The 18,685-nt window shown below is 46.0% G+C and overlaps 1 protein-coding gene across 24 annotated transcripts in view; it reads right to left on the reverse strand.

Annotated features, from left to right (window-relative positions):
* ZNF438 (zinc finger protein 438) overlaps positions 1 to 17,407 on the reverse strand; it is a 222,298-nt gene extending 204,891 nt beyond the window's left edge. For 23 of the 24 annotated variants that reach the window (XR_003681733.1, XR_003681745.1, XR_003681746.1 and 20 more), the window contains exon 1: positions 17,307 to 17,407. The gene's annotated coding sequence lies outside the window, so the exon portion shown is untranslated. Of the gene's footprint in view, positions 1 to 13,572; positions 15,096 to 17,306 lie in introns of those variants that run through there. The other variant, XM_028495239.2, reaches the window with a different exon arrangement.
* Positions 17,408 to 18,685: the final 1,278 nt, after the last annotated feature.

Here is an 18,685-nt window from a genome sequence, read left to right on the forward strand (position 1 = left end):
GTTGTCTTTAACTTCATTCAAAACAATTTTGTTAGATTGTATGTGACAGATGTCATATCAGCATGCATTTTTTAAAAAGATATCAAAATTGGTGAATTTTTGTGTAGCCATTTTAATATTGAAAATGGAAGGAAAAAAGCAACATTTTCGGCACGTTACGCTTTATTATTTCAAGAAAGGTAAAAACACAACCGAAATGCAAAAAAAGATTTGTGCAGCATATGAAGAAGGTGCTGTGACTGATCAAACATGTAAAAAGTGGTTTCCAAAGTTTCGTGCTGGAGATTTCTCACTGGACGATGCTCCAGGGTCAGGTACACCAGTTGAAGTTGATAGCGATCAACTAGAGACATTAATTGAGAACAGTCAACACTATACCACACGGGAGAGAGCCGACATACTCAGAATATCCAAATCAAGCACTGAAAATCATTTGCACCAGCTCGGTGTGTTCATCACTTTGATGTTTGGGTTCCACATAAGTTAAGCAAAAAAAACCTTCTTGACCGTATTTCCGCATGCGATCCTCTACTTAAACATAATGAAAACGTTCCCTTTTTAAAAACAAATTGTGATGGGCGATGAAAAGTGGATACTGTACAAAAATGTGGAATGAAAGAGATCATGGGGCAAGTGAAATGAGCCACCACCCACCACACCAAAGGCCGGTCTTCATCCAAAGAAGGTGATGTTCTGTATATGGTGGGATTGGAAGGGAGTCCTCTATTATGAGCTCCTGGAAAACCAAACGATTAATTCCAACTAGTACTGCTCCCAGTTAGACCAACTGAAAGCAGCACTTGATGAAAAGCGTCCAGAATTAGTCGACAGAAAACGTATAATCTTCCATCAGGATGACTCAAGACCTCATGTTTCTTTGATGACCAGGCGAAAGCTGTTACAGCTTGGCTGGGAAGTTCTGATTCATCCGCCATATTCACCAGATATCGCATGTTTGGATTTCCATTTATTTAGGTCTTTACAAAATTCTCTTAATGGAAAAAATTTCAATTCCCTGGAAGACTGTAAAAGGCACCTGGAACAGTTCTTTGCTCAAAAAGATAAAAAGTTTTGGGAAGATGGAATTATGAAGCTGCCTGAAAAATGGCAGACAGTAGTGGAACAAATGGGTGAATACGTTGTTCAATGAAGTTCTTGGTGAAAATGAAGAATGCGTCTTTTATTTTTACTTAAAAACCAAAGGCACTTTTGGCCAACCCAATATTTTGTCTCACTGCTACTCAAATAAATAAAAATTAAAGCATAAAAGAGAAAAAAAGAAAGAAAAAAGAAAAAATAGTTATGAAGTGTTATGTAGCAGGCACTGTTTGACTCCTGGCTCAGGATGCATTCCTGAACATAACCAAATCCTTACCCTCATTAGTCTGATAACTTGGCAGTATTATGCAAAGTCCCTAGCCCTAAAAAAATTTCTTAATAGCAAACAATCCAAAGAAAGAAATTTTTCATCTTAATGCTTAAAGAGCCACCCTCAACTCAGAAGAAACACTACAGATTTTAATGTAAGCAATATCCTGTTTTTCAAAAAAATCCAAAGTGCCAAACTTATTTTGTGGCCTAGGATGACCTTGTTTTTGAGTATTGGCCTTAACAGGCCATCCCTTGCTTCTTATAAATCCTTTTTATAATGCAGCAGTGTTTAGTTTAATGACATTTGTCAAAAGGAAACTTGACTAGAAGAGGAAAATACTCACAGTTTTACTTTTAATCAGAAAAACCTGAAGGTCCCAAGTCTCTATCCTGGCCAGTTCCTACTCCATGCTGAGCAAAAAAAAGTTATACTAGCTCCATTAAACATAAAAACAAAAATACAGAACAAAAATCCACTAACTTACAAAGGCAGCTCTAACCTTGTCTGTCAAAGCATTCCTAGTACGGAGCAGAGGGGCCAAATAACCCTCAGAAGACGGAAGGCCCAGCCCTAACGGGCCCAGGCAAACCTGAAATGTCTTAGACTGGTGTTTTTTCTCTTAAAGAGCTCCCACCAATGTTATATTCTGAACCATAATACATCTATGTTCTTTTGTTATAAAAAAAATTTACCATTCTCAATGAGGGTCAATAGACGAATCTATTGAGAAGGAAAGACAGAACTCATGGCTTATCAGCAGCTCATTGCTCATCCATGTTTACCGTGCAAATTTAGTAAATTAAATTCACAGCCAGCAAGTAAAGCTAACGCTGGGGAAGACGTGCCTGCCTCCTAGTTTTGAGTGCCCTCAGCACGCCACTTTGTAACTGGAGGTTCCCACACTCCCTTCGGCTGGAGGTGCCTAAGGATTAAGGAGGCACAGCTCAGCTGGGGGAGCATGACCCGAGGTGACCCCAGGGATGGCCGGCTGCAAGCAGCAGCACCCCGGTTCAGGGCAGGCCTTTTCCACGCTGTGACCTGGGAGGCTAGGCATTTTCTGGAGGCATCTCGGGGTTGCTCCGGGGGGATCAGAGAAGAGCTGTAAGTGGGCAGAGCACTGCACTTCACCTGTCTTACATACTGGGCCTCCACGGACATTTTCTGAAGGCTGAAATCAGACGGCAACGAAAAGGTCTGAAAACCTTAAGTCTAGAGGAAGTCTTGGCCAGGCAGACAACAATGTGCATCAGACCTGAAAGACGAGGTGAGGAAGAAAGGGGAGAATGGATAATGAAGCCGGTGGGGAGCAGAGTCAAAAACAGGAAAGGGTGTGGAATAAGCCAGGGGTCAGGGTCAGGCCTTTATCCACTGAAAAGAATGCCTATTGTGGAGTGGGTGCGTCTGCTTAAAGGAACAGCCTGGGCTCCTTCCCCCAGCAGCACTCAACTGCTCAAACCTTCAACTCCAAACTGCCGACTGCCCGCCCCAGTCTCTCCTTCTTCTTGCTCCCCAGAACCCTGGCCTCCGTTGCCAACCAGCTCCCCACACAGCAGCCAACGTGAACCCTCAGAAAGCAGACTGTCACTCCTCTGATTGGTGGGTGTCTGTCCCTCGACACCTGAACCAAACCCTAATTCCTCGGGGCAGCCTGGACACACCACGCCTCTCTCCTCTCACTCGGCTCCGAGCCGTGGCCGGGGCTCTGCCCGAGGCTGGGTCCGGACCCACGTGCACTGCTGTGTCCTGATGACGCTCGAGTCTGCTCCGAGGTCGCCTCTTCCTGTTCATGCTATCACTCTCTGACCCTTGACCTTTCTTCCTTTTTCTCTTTAACATTTTCTTACTGTCCGAAATTATCCCTGTTTGCCGTCTGCCTCCCCCTAGGAGGAAGCTCTACCAGGGCGGGGACTTTGTTTTGATCACTGTTTTGGTCTTGGGAGCCAGACCACTGAGAACAGTGCCTGGAAGACAGATGTTCACCATTTATGGAATGAGTGAATGAGTAAGTCCTGCGTGATCTGAAATGCATTCAGGCCTCCAGCTTTTGCCCAAACCCCCCTCTTTTCGTACCTGATCCATCAACCATGCGCCCAGCTTTACTTCTTGTCCACTGTGACCTAGGATCTGATCACCCAGGTTTGCAGTCACTCCTTTGCCTAAACTCTCAACTTTCTCGCCGGCCTGTCCTTCTCCTCAACCAGCCTAAGGATCTACGTACGTCTTCACTCGCACACTGCAGCCACCCAGAGGTCACTGCTATAAAAAGCCCCAGCCGTGCCGACGGGGGACTCTGCAAACACACGGTCCCCCACCAGGAGCCCACCCATCTTTTTTAGGGCTCTCAATCCAGTCCCTCTCTCACAGCCACAGAAACAATTCCAGGCTTCCATCACTTTCTTCACACTTCCTGCCCTCCCCTCCACTCAGTAAGCGACATCACCTCCACAGGAACAAGAGAGGTCATTAGGTCAGACTCCCTCAGTTTCCTCCGTCCCTCCGATCACCCACCACAGGCCCGCTCTCACCTCCTTCCTGGCAGCGTGGAGGGCGGATGTCCTTCTTCCTGCCCGAAGCTAACCCCAGCCAGAGCTCTGGAAGGCACGCGAGGCAGCCCACCTCCTCAGGGATCTACCCCGTCACTGGTCCACGCGCCCCCTCCCCATCTTCACCTTCCCCTTCTCAGCAGGCTTCTGCCCCACTGCACGCAAAGGCTCAAATTCTCCCATCACAAAACAAATGAACAGATAAAACTAATACACTGCCCCAGATGTTACGTCTCTCTCGCCTTTGTCCTCTTTTCCCTTTTCTCTTCACAGCCAAGTGTCTTGTAAGACAGCTTGAACTCACTATTTTTACCGCTTCTCTTCCCCACTCCCAATTCACTGCTCGACCCCCTGAGATCTGGATTTTGCCTGCAAACACAAAACTGCTCTCTCCAAAATACATGTGACTTCTTAGCTGAAAATCCACTAAGAATTTATTAAACCTGTCAATTTAACATCGACATCTTGTCTTATCTCCTGGCTTCAGTGACATTAGTGCTTGTCTCCTGGCTTCAGTGACATTATTCTTTCTTGGTGCTTGACTTTTTTGGACCCTGCCTGGCAGTCTGCTTTGCTATCTACTGTGTGATCTGAGAAAAGCCTCTCTATGTGGTGTAGCAGTTACAAGCCCGGGCTTGGGCTTAGTCAGCTTGGGCTGCTGTAACAAAGTACCATGACTAGGTGGCTTCAAGAGCATAACTTCATTTCCTCACAGTTCTGGAGGCTGGCACCCAGCATGGTTGGGTCCTGGTGAGAGCGCTCTTCCTGGGATCCAGAAAGCCTGCTTCTCACCGCATTCTCATGTGGCAGAGAAAGCTCGCTGGTGTCTCTTCCCCTTCTTGTGAGGACACCAGTTCTGTAGGATCGGGATCCACCCTCACAATCGCATTTAACCTTAATCGCTTCCTTAAAAGCCCGATCTCCAACACAGTGACATGGCGGGTTAAGGCTTCGACGTGAATCTGGGGGGACACAATTCAGTCCACAGCAGCCGACAATAATTGCACTTTAATTAAAGCATGGTAAAGCTGAATGTTATGTAACAATAACTGTGCAAGTACAAGAACTCTAAAGCAGCAGAGAAAATGGGTATCACGTGAAAATATCAGGCTACAAAATTTTATATCAACGTGTAAAACATACGCATATGAAATAAAAAGGAATATATCATAATCATCGTCAGAGTGAGGTTCCAGTAAAAGAGCTTATTTCTAAACTCTTGGCTAAGCAGTTTGAAAAATAAATTTTCAGAGAAAGACTATATAAATGAAAAACTTCAACTGAACAAAAAAATCACTAAGAACAATTTCAAATCTAACTTTCCCTGTTTGTTTCCTGCTAACCTCATTGCCATCTGTATTAACTAGGATATAGGCCAATCTGCCGTGACAAACCAAGAATATAGTGGCTCAAATGAAAGAGGAGTTTGTTTCTCTCCCATGTAACAGTTCAGGGGCAGACAGGTGGTCTCAGGAAGGTCCAGGGAGTTGAGGTTCCTTCTGTCTTGTCCCACCACCCCCTGTGGACACTGCCCTGGTCTGCAGGACAAAAGCTGGCTCACAACACCTTGCTCTTGTGGGTGGGGGAAAAGAATAGGACTAACAGCAGATTTGAATACAAATGTGGTTTAGAAGTTGCACACATCGTTTCCACTCCCACCCACTAGCCAAAACTTAAGACATGTGGCCTCATCTGCCTACAAGGAGCCTAAGAAATACAATTTCTCTGTAGGCCGAGCTAAATATCAGAGGTGAGAGGGTATCCTTCTCCCGACTCTGGAAGAGTCTTCTCCTTCCTAAAGGGATACCCCCCCATCCAATGACCAGATTCCACTCAGAGTCTACGATCTCTGGGCAATGCACAATCTCTGCAACAGATATCGACGTGGCTCCATGCCAGCCCAGTGACCTACAAACTAACAGACCAGGAACCTTTTGCTCTCCACCACCACCATAGCACCCAAAATACAACAGAACGAAAATAAGACGAATTCAGTTAAGTCACCCATTCTGAAAAGAAAAGAATGGCAAATACACATTCGTACCAACGATGAGATACGGCCGGACAAGAAAGGCGAAGAATCCCCCCTCCACCAGGGAAGCAAGACCCTTGGTTAAACTCAGGCCTTTCCTCTGGGAGGAAGAGGAGGGCTCTCCTTTGTCAGTTTGTCTGCTGGAGCCTGGCTTTGCCTCTGGAAAATTCTTTTTTTTTTTTTTTATTCCCATCATCCTTTCTAGCCATATGTGAAGTGGATACGGAAAACTATGCGCTCCAAAGACGTGGCAAAGAGCTGGTGCCAATTTGGGGGTCAAGGGTTGCTTTAGGTGTCAATGTCAAACCCACCACAGGCTTTTACAAGCCAAACTTGTGGCATCTTTGCCAATGTAATCCTCTCAAAAATTGAACAGGTCTGTTTGCCTTCAGTCAGTACCACATGAAAGCAACCACAACTAAAGACAGTCCCGTCATAGATACTAAGCTTGTCTTTTCTCCGCCTTCCCTTGCTGGCTTCTGTGGCAGATCCATCTTTCCCTCAATTCAAGGTGAGCTACCTTGAGGTCATGTGACTCATGACAGGAGGATTTAACCACCACACCCCAGTGATGTCAGGGCAGGCCACGTGACGTGAGACAGTTCTTCCCGTCTGATTTCAGGCTCAACCATTTAATTTGCTTTGGCCAATAAAATATGAACAAAAGTAACACATGCCACGTCCAAGCAGCTGATTCTGCCACATCCTTTTCCTTCTGCCACAGAACAGCAATGTCTCCAAAAAGCCTATTCCTTTGGCTTAGTGGAACAGACGATGTGGAACAGAGCCACCGACATGTCATGAGTAAGAAATAAACCTTTGTTGTTGTAGGGAGCTGAGACTTTGTATTTTTAAGTGCAGCTTTACCTGGCCATGGGGAAATTTTGATGGAATTTAGCAAGTAATAACAACAAGTCCCTCAAAATTAAGGACTTGTTATTCAACAAAGGACGTTCTAGACAAAGTTAACAGACAGGCAAAAGACTGGGAGTATGTATTCGCAACATCTAAAAAAAACCAAGGGATTTGATATCCAGTGTATGCCAAGAACCCTTGAAAAATAACAATAAAAAGACAGGAAGTGCAATTGAAAACTGGGTAAGAGACAAGCAGACAATTCACCGAAAATAAAATCAAAGTGGTCAGATAAAATACAGGATGCCCCATTAAGTCTGAATTAAAGATAAATAATGAAAAAAATTCAGTAGAAGCATGGCCCGACTACTACATAGTATACACTTATACTAAAAAATTATTTGTTGTTTATTTGAAATTCAAATTTTATAGTGTCCTGTATTTTTACTTTCTAAATCTGGCAGGCGTAGGTGAAATCCATGTGGCTAACAAGTGAATGAAGAGAAGCTGAGTAATTACTTTTAATTACTTTTCTAGTAATCGAATAAATGCAAATTAAACCTATGTGATACCATTTTATATCCATTATATTAGCAAAGTCCAGAAAACAAGGCTTTTATTGAAGTGCATATAACCCTGTATTTTTCCATTTCATTACAAAAGATCACCTAGCCTAAGATTCTTTTTTCATCATACCACTAGGCAATAAAAGCCCGACTATTCACTGCGTGTGCACAGAGAAAAACCACACTTCAAATCATAATTTCATACAGTAGGTAGTATAGGAATAATCCCAGTAACCATGGTCAGGCATCACAGACTTTTTCCTAGAAAACTTAAGTACCTATTTAGAATAAATTTGTAAAAGTGAAACGTTGAGGATTGAATATGCTTGAGTATCATTTCGTAATCAACAGCTCTTTCATAAGGAACATCATAACATTAATTTTGCTACTAGATGAAGATTAACCTCTTAAGGTTAACTCTCATAGCAGGTCAGAAATTTGGACTATAAATAAAAGCAAGAATCAGGCTTCAAGGTTTCAAAGAGCTTTCACGTAAAAATGCTTTATCTAAATCACAACTATAAGCTTTAGCACTGGACGATATCCATCTGGAAGGCAGAGGTAAGACACAAAAGCTGTAGGTTAAGGAAGGGAATAGGGGGACTTCCCAGGTGGCGCAGGGGTTAAGAATCCGCCTGCCAACGCAGGGGACACGGGTTCAAGCGCTGGTCCAGGAAGATCCCCCGTGCCGTAGAGCAACGAAGCCTGCGCGCCACAACCACAGAGCCCGCATGCCTAGAGCCCGCGAGCCACAACTACCAAGCCCGCGTGCCTAGAGCCCGCGCACCTCAACAAAGAGCAGCCCCTGCTCCGCTCGCCGCAACTACAGAAAGCCCGCGCACAGCAACGAAGACCCAACGCAGCCAAACAATAAATAAATTAAATAAATTTTTTTTTAAAAAGGAAGGGAATAGGAGAAGCCTATAAACACAACGTATAGAGCACCCTTTCTTTTTTAAGTATTATGAGCTTATTTCGTGTAAATACAGCATGTATGCTATTTTAAATAAAATTTCCATACAAAACACAAAGTACACCAACAACTCATTTTGCCTTCTTGAACTTCTAGGATAAATAATGCCCTCTGAGTTGATTTTAACATCTCCAGAGGAAAACATTTTTAAAACTAAACTCTTACTGTGAGAGATCAATTTAGAAAAAGACCAACATTTTGGCACAGTTACGAGAAATAGTCATAAATAGCTCTTTATTTCATTCCGAAGCATAAAAATATTTCAAAATAAATATTAAACCAAAATACTTTCTAATGAATGGTACTCTGATACAACAGTTGTGGTAAAATGATTTACAGATACTAACGTGACTCAGCCTCCCGTATATAAAAGACATGCAATATAATCGTGAACCCTTCTAAAATGTTGGTAGGGATAATTGCCAGTTTGCTTTCAAAAGGTGATCACTTCTGGAGGTACCTCGGTAACAGCAAACACAGCAAGCTTTTAGATCTATAATTCAGCCTCCATCAGGACGAATTGTGGCAGGCATCTGACACAACACATCCCCACAAGAGAGAAAGGTAAACATAAAAGTCACACAGCTTTCACCGTAATGTCTAAGGCATTAAAGTATTTCCATAAATCACATATTACCTTTTTAACTACATGTAAAAATAATCCTTGAAACAGCCTGGGTCCCAAATATCGTAGAATCCTGAGGCTACTAGGTAGGAAACAAATGATATTCACTGCACTCTTTTTTTTTTTTTCTTTTAAGTTTCAGAAGAAAAGCAAAATCAGAAGCGTTATATTAGCACCACTGCTAACAAAGGTTTGACATAAACGTGGAAAATTTAAAGTACCTATTCTTCAACTTCAAGAAAGGAAAAGATTATTCCTTGGCTCTTGTCCCAAGCTGGGAACAAGTAAACACAGAACCGGTTTTAAATAAGCCCCAATCAATCAATCCTTAAACTCTACTCAATATTTCCACTTAAGTACACAGCTGAGAAAGTAAGCCAGTCAGGAACTGCCCCCCCTTCAGTACCCTCGCTCCTCAAAGCTGGCCAGTCCCTAAACTCCAAGTTTAAAGTCAACCAATCCTTAAATTGTCTCACTTTTGAAAAAAAAAAATCCTAAAACTCCATGCTTCCTCAAAATCCTACCTAAGTACATCTCTGCCTGTTTTGAGGACTATATTCTGCAAGCATAATTCTCCCTTGCTCAGCAAGTATGAAATTCAGCTTTGATTTAGCTACACTTGAGTGGTGGTCTCTTCCTTCAATAATACGATAAATATTATGGTTACCTGGTTATTAGCATTTTTCTTCATGAAGGTAAGAAAAATATTTCTGTTATAATAATTCAATTTTATGGAAGGTTGAGAGTCTTTGCCTTTTAAGTCTAAGTATAGTCCTTCTAGCCCAATACACAACTGCACTAACAAAGGGGTCCCTTTCCTTCTCTCAATCCCAGACCCACACCTCACACTATCAATGGTCCAAACCCAGCCGATGGATGTATCATATGAAACACTAAAATTTCCAATTACTGAAACTTGTATCAAGAATTATCATCAAATAGTCTTCAAAGAAAGTGGTAACTGAGCAAATATTTAAGTAGATACTCTTTCTGATCTAATAGAAATGACAGTGTGGCTTGGTTTTTTAAGATCTGAAAACCTAAATTCTAAATGCTATCTTTGAGATTGGTTTACTTGGGTAAACTGATCATCTCTTCTTAAATTTTTCAGTCTAGAAAATAAAGTGACCATCACCAGCTCCTACCACCACACAAAAATGATGTATGTACTCATTTAGAGTAAGATGAACTCTAAATGTTGCAGAAAGGCAAATAAAACCCAACCATTATGTTATTTTGTTTGTTGCTAAAGTCAAGTCAGTTTGAGGTTTAGGTCAGCATGGAGAAAAAGTAAGAAAAACTGTCTCAATTTGACATAAAAGATGGCTGAAGAGAGTAATATAGGTTCTAATTAGAAAATTAGAATGAATGGGAGTCCTATCCCAAATATAAATCCCTCTATCAGACTGGCAAAGTGAATCGAGCGAGAGGGTTGCCTGACCCAAGTACACTCAGATACGGCTGAGGGCCATGTTTGGGATGGCTTTTGGACTTAGTGTTCTCAAAAAATAAATTCTAAATGGCAAGTAGTGCTACCTTACGGTTTATCAAAGCTCCGTGAAGTTTCCACTCAAGTCCAGTCAGAGTAGGATTACAAACACTGAATTTCCAATTGATTCAAGTTAACATGAACATTTGACTAGGTGTTAAAGGAAACCAGAATGTCATCGCAAGATCTGCCATTCTGGCATATTGGTTATTTTGAATTAAAGGCACTTAAGAAATAGCAGGTGCAAGAAAGACACTCTGAGTCTCCTTTGTCCCTCCTGAAAGCAAGAGATAAAACTCCCATGTGAAAGGTACTTTCCCTGTACCAGGAGGAAGACATTCTTATCAGCAGAGGCAGGGAACTGAGGGCTGAGAAATCTGTACAAACAAACCTTATTACTGTGACCCTTACCTTGCTGTTACCTCCTCACCACTCACTATCCCTGGCCCACACCCCTCTGTCTTGTCAACTCTTCACAGTTATCGTTTGTCTAAAATGTGCAAAAGCTTCCTACTCTGGTCACTTCTTCAGGTCTTCATTCTCTTGTGAAGGCTCCCAAGCATATGTAAAAGTTTAATAAAATGTGTATGTTTTTCTCCTGTTAATCTGTTTTATGTCAGTTTAATTCTCAGGCCCAGCTAGAGACCCAAAGAGGGCAGATGAGAATTCTCCCTCACCTACAGTGCCAAAAGGCCTACTTAGTTAGGTTAGGCATAGATTTGGTGAATTCATTCAGAAACTGTCGAATTTATTTCTAGAGAAGAATCCATGGAGAGGCAGTATAGCTCAGAGGAAACAGTCAAAACTACATTATGAGTTTGGTGACTTTGAATAAGTTACTTAATATCTCTGAACCTGTTTCCTCATCTATAAAATAGGAATTATTTCACAGGACTGTCAGAAAGATTAAAAGAGATAACGATAACTAGTAACTTTAAAAGTGTCCTAAGCATCCGGACCTCTGAGTCCTAGATTTACTTTTGTCACTAACTTGCTATAATACACATGACAAGTCATTTGACCTTAGCCTGTTTCCTCATCAAATAGTGGGGTAATGCATACCCTACACATTTCATGGGGTATTTATGACAATCACATATGAAAATTAATGTGAAACGGATTTTTCAAATATAGAGAAACCCATGTAACTGGGAGATAATTAATTCCACACCTACAAAAATGAAGAGGATTCATACTAACAAACTTGTTACAACCCAGGATTATATAATATGCCCCAATTAAATTAACTTTACTAAGAAAAAAATTTCACGCCTAAGAACATACCCAACACACTAGACACGTTGGCAACCACTAGGCCATTAGCTCCAAGAATTCTTTTCCACGCAACAAACGCACCAAATTGGCTCAGCTCTCCAATGAACTAAAAGCAGTTCAACACAATCTTTTGTTCGAGGCGGGTGTCTGCCACTTAAAACTACCCCTTCAATTTCTAAAGCATCAGGGATAAAAAGGAAAGGAAGAAAGCTATACATCGCAGGGTTTCTCAACAGCAGCGGTGTTGACACTTGAACCAGATCATGTTTCAATGTCGGGTTGCTCTGCGCACCGTGGGTGTTTAGGCGCATCCTTGGCCGCCACCAACCGGATGCGTGGAGCAGCACCCCCACACACACTTTCCCTGTACCAGGGAAAGTGTCACACAGCTGTGACACCCAGAGATGTCTCCAGGCATTGCCAGATGTCCCCAGGGTGAGTAGGGGAGGGGACAAGATCATCCCCAGTTGAGATCCACTGAGCTACAGCCATAGTACTACCTTCCAGTTGTATTTATCGCACATCTCTCTCTCTCTCCCTATACACTGGTGGCTTACAATGCAGTCTGAAAAACTAACAGTTTTGCAATATAAGAACTCAAGAAAAGAATGCTGTCTGTAGGACAGTAACGTCGTAAGAAGAATTACAGGTACGGTAGGGAGTTACAGTTCAATTATCTCTTCCATCAACATGCTGTTTTTGCTTCATCCTCTCTAAGAATTCTCTTCTTGGGAGTTCTTTTGGGGTGACAATTTGGTTAACCTGTCACTAAAGCTTAGTCTCCACCCAGACTTACTAATTCTTATTCGTTAGTGTTTACGTGAAAAAAAAAAAAAAAATCAAGCCTCGAAGTTTTAATTTCTAAGCAACCAAATATGAAATTAATCAAAATTAAGTGTTACATATCTATTTAAATTATTAAAATTAAACATATTCAAACATTTAAAATATTAAGTAAAAGTACACAAATTAGTATTCCGCTATTACTGTAAATATATATGTTGAAGGTAATGTGCAAAAATAAAAGAAACCATACGAAGTAGAATTTTAAGAATTACATTTAATGCCTACTACATTCCATCACTGGGCTAGACACATGGTTTTCTACAAGAAACAATTTCCATAATATCAGTACTTACATTGGTACTCTTAACATGGTATTTTTAAATTTGCCTAGGTAAATATAAATTTTAAACGCAATTTGCATAAGTTATCTAGGATGCTATATTTCAGCTGGTCGGTGTTAGAAAGAGTGGCTTCTGTTGTCTTCAAACAGGACAGCTGACCATCGCTGCCCCTCTGCCGGGAGCTACCTGACACAATTAAATAATCGTCAACCTGCTCTCCCAGAGCCTGAACTTAAAAAGTGACAAAGCCTGAGTCATCAACAGGCCACTTAAGACGCAATTCTACTTTATACCATATCTAATGTTCTTAAGGAAGCTAACTGCAATTGTGGTTAAAAAAATAGTGATAATCACTTCAACTCCCTTAAATTTAGGGACTCTACAATAGCAGATTTAAGATTTTGTGAACTGCAAAATGAGACAGCACATCTCCACTTTTATACTTGTGGAGGGTTCCTGTTTTAGAGTTCTGGTGGACTTGGTTATTCAGATCAACTCTCCCACTGAAAGCTAAAAAAGCTGCACAAAATATAATTGTGTCTGTTGTAGGGGAAAAGCTCTGAAATTAATCATGAAATCTACAATGGTATAAATTTATCAATATATAATCTGTAATGGTTCGGATGTGAAATACTCACATTAGGAAGTAATAAAATTGTGATAAGTGTATGGAGGTTATAGTATGCCCTGAAAGAAATCCACAGAAATAACATACCTATTTTTGTATGCATGGTTCAAGTTCCTGTGTTTCCACATTGTTCCACATAATTCCACTCATGACAAATATCACCAGATCCTCTTACTCTGACAAGAACTACAGCTCAGCGTTAAAGGGATGATCAGCAGAGAAACTCAAACTCATTCCGATGTGTGGAACTTTGGCCTCATTGACTTAACCGGGCGGAAACCTGCCTGAACACTTCACACAACCCCTCCATCGCCCTCTGTTATGCAAGCTGCAACATTTTAAGGCAACTCCCTTATTTCACCAGCGGGCCCTGTCAACACTGATGTAACAGAACTGGAAAAACTCATCACTCCACCATGATATTCAAATATCAAACTGTATTTCACTTGGGAAAAATTATACGGTTGCCAAATAAAACTAATGCAAATATAGTAAACTAGGCAAGGCTCTGAGTCATTCTTTTCTTGAAAAGGACTCTTGGGGAAGCTCAAATCCATCCCGCGATCGCTCAGGCCTTCTTTTGCCCCTCTGACCCCTCACCGCCCCAGCCCTCAAGCGTACGGGGTGGAGGGGGCGCGGCAGGAGGCCAGGATGAGCTCATCCGCGCGGGTTCCGTCTGCTCTGGTTTTATCCCCACGGGCCCTTCCTCACACTCTGCTCCTCCAGAAAGAGAGCTGAACGCCCCAAACCTCAGCCAATATCCTGCACATAAAGTCATCCCTCACATCTACTCCACGGCAAGCTCCAGATTCGGGACCAGAGACAGAGAAGTGGAAGAGATGCGGACCTCGCCCTCTGAACCTCACGGAGGGGGCATATTGGACGCCGGCCGCCTGCACGGAATCAAGTAATGAAAGGCCAGTGAGCACAGCGCCAACTGCCTGTGTTCCTTTCTCCTCTTGCCAATCAAGGCTTAATGAGGAACCAAGGAGGGCTTTCTCTTAAGAAATACAAACGTGTGTCTTCAGCCCTGACCATCCCCTGAGTTCCACATCCATACATCCAAGGGCCTACGCAACGTGTCGACTTGCAGGGCGTTACAGGGCTAAACTGCACGGCTTGGAAGTCAGAGGGCTTGGGGTTTGAAACCCAGCTCCATCACTGCCCAGCTGGGTGCCAGCAGGAGGGTCACTTCGAACCTCTCTGTGCCTCTGTCTTCTCCCGCGTAAAGCGGGGACCCTCATGGCTCCGGGCACACACAGCTGTGACATAAGGATTGCATGAGTTACCATGTGTAAACACGCTTAAAACCCCATCGAGCACACAGTTCACGCTTACACGGTGCTTACTGTTATTCCTAGCGCCGGTACAGCTGTCACTGTCTGTCGGGCATCTAAAACTCGTCCAAAACAGAATGCACGGTTTTCTTCCCCAACTCCTTTCTCTTGTCTCGGGAAACAGCACCACTATCCAACCAGCTGTTCCGGCCTAAAACCTGAGAAATCATCGCTTCTTCCTTTTCCCCACCCTCCAACTAGCAAGTCCACGCCAGCACTCCTGGCTTCAGAAGCTTTCCACGACTTTGACCACGTACCGTCACCTCGCCAATACCTCCCTAGTGCAGGCGCGCACCGTCTCTGCCCAGGGGGCAGCAAGACCCTCCCACCTCCCCACTCCCCGCTCCACGACCCTCCGGCTAACTCTCCATCCAAGAGCGCTGAAGTCAGACGCTATTCCCGCGATGCAAACCTCCCTGTGGTTTTCTGCCACACTTGGAGCAACATCTTCACTGCCCCACGCCTACAAGGGCCCGAGCTGCCTGGCTCCAACGCCACCGGCCACCTCCTTGCCCCCTCCTCGCTCTGTTCTGAACACTCTCCCTGCCATGCCTTGGCCACCCCGGCCTCGCTTCCCCTCAGCGCACCGCGCCGGGGTCGCTCCCGCCGCACGGCAGTAGCGGAACTGTCCTTCGAAGTCCAGACTCTCAAGTCGCGCTGCCCCAACTCAGACGCTGTCCCTGTCGCGTTTCAGCTGCGCCACCCTGAGCAAATTCTTAACCCCTCTGTGTGTCAGGGTCCCCACTGATAAAAATGGAGATAGTAATACAGACCTCAGAAGGCTGTACAAACGTCATTAAGCGTTTGGACGAGTGCCTCACACACAGTAAGCTCCAGGCAAGGTTTACTGCTATGACTCTTCCTGCCTGACATGCTCTCACCTCAGGCTCTTCCTCTCACGTCAATCCATTCAACTGCCACCCCCTCTGAGAGGTGTCCCCAGACAGAGCCCCTCTGAAACGACCTGCCCTGCTCTCCCCCTCTTGGCCCTGTCTTCCTCTGCTTCACCGCACTTACCGCCGTCTGAAATAACAGCACGTACTCGCTCTTTGCCGCCCGATGCCCCGCGGGAACGTGAGCTCCGCCAGGGTGGAGACGCCGTCTCATCTGCTGCTCTAGTTCCGCTTCTGACTCAGGACCTGACTCTGAAAGCACAACACACCTCTTCCCCAGGTTAGGGAACCGGCGTGAATTTCTTAATAACGACACCGAACCGAGCCAGCCTCTCGTGTTCACCTTCACGACCACGGCCGACCCTCAGGAGAGCGACACCACGCATACCGTCATCTCCCATTTCTGGGAGAAAGCTCAAGTTCCAAGTTTGGGTGACGCATCTTTGGACGCAAAGGCTAGTAACGAGCAGAACACAGGTTCGAACCCCTGTGTTCCCAGTCTAAGGCCCTTCAAACTAGGATGTAAGAGTATTAGGCCCTGGAGCTGACTCTACAGAAACGTGATCTCTCAGTCTCCTGAATAAATACAGCGGGGGTGCCCGGTCCTCTGCCCTTCGAAGTTCCTGACAAGCACTTGCCCTGCATCTGAGAACGATTTTGGCACAGCACTAACGCGTCGGCGGCGCACCAAGCCCGGGCGGGCAGGCAGCTACGACGGCGGGGCGTTCCAAAGGGACACGGCAGCACCCCGCGCCTCTTCCGGGGCGCTCCGAGTTCTCTCTGCAAACCCGCACGGCGGGGCCTCATCATCGCCGAGAGCGCTGCGGTGACGCCTCCAGCGACTTCTTGGCCCCCGTCCACCACGTTCAGATCGGCCGTCGGGCTCGAGGGCGGTCCAGGATCAGAGCGGGCGGAGAAAGGCGGGAGGCAGACCCGCGGCAAGGACCCCGGCCCACGAGACCTCTGTCAGAGGGCTGCGGGGCCCCACGTTCGCAGAGTAGCCCACTGCCTTTGTTCGCTTTCTCCTGGCGCGGTCACATGCTAGTGTCACCTCGCGTGCTCTCACGACGCGCCTGGCCCTGGGGCTGCCTCGGAGGGAGGCCGGAGGCCGCTTAGCCTCCAGTGTACGCGAAAAGGACACTGAGGCTGCAAGTGGTCATCCCTGCAAGTGGCTCTGCCTCAGCCACCTGGTCGCTCGCGGCACCCCGGAGGAAGCCCGGGCGGGGTGGGGGGGTCTCCGCAGAAACCCTGCACCCCTGACTCACTATGTGCAGAGGGGAACCCAGTGCCCCCATCGGGGAAGAAAGAAAGGGGCCTCTGCCCCCGGACTCCCCCTTCCCCGGCCTCGGTCACGGCCCCAGGGGAGACGCTGCGGTGCTGCCGGGGCGCGGCCTCGCCTGCTCACACGCCCGTCCCTCCCGCCGCGGAGGGCGCGCTCCCGGCCCGGGCGAGCACCTGTCCCGTCACCGCGTTCAGCGGCTCCCCGGACCGCCCCAGGAGCAGAACCCACGGCCACCACCGACTCCGGGGGTGCGAGCAGCCGGGCGAGCCCCGCAGGCCCGGGGAATGGCAGGAATCCTCAGAAACTTACAGTTTTCCTACCGCGTGCGCGTCACGGCGAGGTGACGTCACGAGACCCGGCGCCCGGGCAGGTCAGGCCGAGGGTCGCCGCCGCCCGCCCCCCCACGGCCCCGCCCCCCGCGCGCCTGCGGGAGACACGCCCTTCCTCAGCGGCCCCGCCCCGCCGCGGAGCCCCGGGCGCGGGCGCAGGCGCAGACGGCCCGCGTGGCTGCAAAGACCCCGGGAACACAGCAAGTGGCTGTCGCCCGGGGGCTGGAGCAGGACGCCAGGGTTGTGAGGTAGATTTTCCACAGACATTGCCTTCCCTCCCTCACGTGTTCCTTAAAAGTCCTCCACGTGAGGAAACAGCCATTGCTCTGGGCCCCTCGCCCTGGACGGGTCAGCTCTCCCACCGGCCCTTGCTCCTGCCCCGCCCCCTCAAGACTCCGCCCCAACGGGATAGGCCCTGACTCGGCCCCGCCCACTCCGATTATGCTCCGCCCCAACCGGACCTGCTCCGGCTTGGCCCCGCCCCCATCGGCTCGGCCCCCGCCCCCCTGGGGCCCGCCCTTCCGGCTCCCGCCCGAGGCTAGGCGGGCGCCCGGTGATCCCACCCAGTCCAGGCGGCTCCTCTAGCCTTTTACTTGAGTTTTTAGCCTCTACCCTTCCTACTGGGTTTCCCGCTTTGGCTCAGTGAGACGACTTGCAGACTACCGTTCTCCTCTATTAAGCTTAGCAGGCGATGATCTGTACAAACAAGGATGTTCGCCTCTTCGCTCTTGTAAACTTTCCACCACCTCCTCCTCCTCGCGTGACGACACCTTCCTGCGCCCATCCCACGGGTCTCTTACCCTTTTTAGGCTCTTTCCTGTGTTCTTACAAATGACGACTGCTGGTTCAAAGATGGCTCAGTGGAAGGAAAAAGGAAGGCTCGAAGAGCCGACAGCAATGTACTAAACATTTATTTCTGACTTGTAGGATTCTTATATTATTACTCTTACAGGCAGAAAAAAAAAGTTATGATTAAAAGTGGCTCAGACAAATATGTCTTGGGGAAAAATAAAGAATGGGAAAAACAGGCCTTGGAAATAGACGCTAAGGAGGAAGTACTGAAGAGAGAAAGGATCACTTTTAAAAACTTACTTGGAATCACGACAAACAGCTAGATGAAGCAGGGAATTTTGCCCGGCAGCTCCAGTGTAAATAAAACCTGAAGCAATTGTTTGTTTACACTCTCATTGAAAATACTGTAGTATTTTTATAGGAAAGAGTGATGCGGGGGAATGTTAGCCTTTAACGCCTGATATCTGGGCTGGTTAAAAATAAACGTATTATTCAGGAAAAATCCACGTAAGTAATTAAAGCTTAGAGAAGTTTCTGATTTGGATATTATTCGTACATTTTATCTTA

Source organism: Physeter macrocephalus, chromosome 11 (genome assembly GCF_002837175.3).
Source record: "Physeter macrocephalus isolate SW-GA chromosome 11, ASM283717v5, whole genome shotgun sequence".
NCBI lineage: Eukaryota > Metazoa > Chordata > Mammalia > Artiodactyla > Physeteridae > Physeter > Physeter macrocephalus.